This window comes from Anarhichas minor, unplaced genomic scaffold (genome assembly GCF_050575085.1).
Source record: "Anarhichas minor isolate MPS153535 unplaced genomic scaffold, ASM5057508v1 ptg000194l, whole genome shotgun sequence".
Lineage (NCBI taxonomy): Eukaryota > Metazoa > Chordata > Actinopteri > Perciformes > Anarhichadidae > Anarhichas > Anarhichas minor.
This window is the reverse complement of record NW_027466640.1, coordinates 77,501-80,000: the sequence shown is the minus strand read 5'-3', so window position 1 is coordinate 80,000 and position 2,500 is coordinate 77,501.

Below are 2,500 nucleotides of genomic sequence, written 5' to 3'. Positions count from 1 at the left end.
ATGGGGTCTTCCCTGGACAGCTTTGTTCCTCAAGACATTGGGAACTGCGGCTCCCCGCTGCTATTAAGTGACCCCTCGGACTCAGACATGGACATCGAGAAGGGCCAAAGGGTGAGGAAAAGGGATGGAGAGATTATAAAAGGGTCTGATAATCGGAATAAAGCACTGAAAAAATAACACCATGTTTTGTTTTGCTATGCTTTATGTGCCTTTACTGACAGCCCTCATGGCCTTTGACTCTCAGTCTTTTCTTTCTTTTAATGCCAATGGCTTAAAAGACCCAGGTAAAATGAGAGCAGTGTTTGATAGGAACAAACATGTGGACATAATTTGTCTTCAAGAAACTGGGTGGGACCTAAAGGCTGTCAGCCATGCTCAAAAACTGTGGAAAGGGGTGATTTACTCCCAGGAGGGTATTGGGCGAGCACGAGGGGTCGCAGTACTAATTAGCAGAAAACTTAGTACTAGTAGTAAATGTGTATATAGAGCTAGCAATGGCAAGTGTGTGATAGTGGATATATTAATAAATAGTGATATAATTAGACTGATTAATATACATGCGCCCAGTATTGAGGAGGATCGCAGAAACTTCTTCGGAAGTCTGAACAAGTGGATAAATAATAATACTATTATTCTAGGGGACTATAATATCACGCTTAGTAGTAGTGACAATTATAATGATAAATTTAGGTGTGACACGAGTAGAACTGCACTTAAAGATATCATGATAGAAAAAAACTTAATGGATGTATGGAGGGTAATTAACCCTAGGACAAGGGGTTATTCTAGAAGACAGGTTGTCCTGGGCAAGTTAAAACAAACCCGAATAGACCTGGGCCTGGTGGCTTCGGGTCTAGTTAAACGGGTTACTGACATGAAGTATGTGTTTAATGCATGGAGCGATCACGCGTACGTGGATTTAAAATTTGGTGACAGCACGGCTAAAAAAGGCAAGGGCACATGGTGCTATAATAACAGTTTGTTGGAGGACACAGCGTATAAGAATAAAGTAAAGAAATTACTAACCCAAAGTGCATATGACATGCCATATGTAGATAATAAAATAGAATACTGGGAGGAAATTAAATTAAGAATAAAGAAAATAAGCATTAGTTATAGTAAGAATAAAAAATGGGAAGAGAAAAGAGAGGAGAGCATGTTAAATGATTTATTAAACAAGGAATTAGAGAAGATGGAGCTAGATACAAATTATAATAGTGAAAACTATGAATTATATAGGAATAAACTGACGGATATTGAGACCAAACGTTGCAAGGGCGCCGCGGTCAGGAGTAGGTCGCAGTTCCTGCTTGAAGGGGAAAAAAGCACGGGTTTTTTTCTGGGGCTGGAGAGGATAAAACAAGAGAAGCAATATATAAATCAACTGGTGAGCAGCGAGGACCTAGTATGCACTGAAAGCAAGGACCTTTTAAAAATAGTAAAAGACTACTATAGTGAGCTGTATAAAGGGCAAGGGCCTCTAAAGGAGCACATAGTAAAAATGACGAATCAGATAGGAACCCAAATAAGTGAAAATGATAAAAATTATTGTGACTTGCCTATCTCTAGGCAGGAGATAGAGGCAGTCATAAAAAGCCTTAAACACAATAAGAGCCCAGGTTCTGATGGCCTTACTGCCGAGGTGTATAACGAGTTTTCTGTTTTACTCTCTCCCATTTTGTTACATGTTTTTGATGAGATGGCGAGGCAAAATATCATGCCTGACAAGATATCGGAAGGGATTATCACATTAATATACAAGCAGAAAGGTACAAAAGATAGGCTGGAATATTACAGACCCATAAGCCTGTTAAATACAGATTACAAAATCATAGCAAAGGTGTTGGCTAATAGGATGAGAGAGGTAATTAAAACTATTGTCATTGACACTCAGACCTATAGCATTCCGGATAGGGATATAAGTGATAATATAATTGCAATAAAAAACCTAGTAGATAGTATGAATAGAGAGGGGGGGTGTTTATTAGGGATAGACTTAGAGAAAGCATTTGACAGGGTGGAACATGAGTTTATGTGGGAGGTATTAAATAAATATGGGTTTGGTGAAAAATACATAAATTGGGTGAAATTATTATACAAAAAGGCTAGAAGCCGCGTTAAGGTCAACGGTTTCTTGACTGATCCTGTGGAGCTGCAGAGGTCCATTAGGCAGGGTTGCCCCCTGTCTGCCATGCTATACAGCCTTGTGGCGGAGCCGTTGGCTTTAAGCATAATTAATGACAATGAAATAGCTGGGATTAAAACCGAGAGAGGGAATATGGTCAAAGTTATTCAATACGCGGATGATATAAATATCTTTTTAAATAACAGTACACATATAGAGAGGGTCATGGTGCATATAAATGACTATGAGATGGCCTCTGGGGCAAAAGTAAACAATTCTAAATCAGAAATAATGGTTTTCAAGGAGGCAGGGTTTGACACAAACAAATGGGGTTTTAAAGTAACTGACGAGGAGAGGAAAATCTTAGGAGTCTAT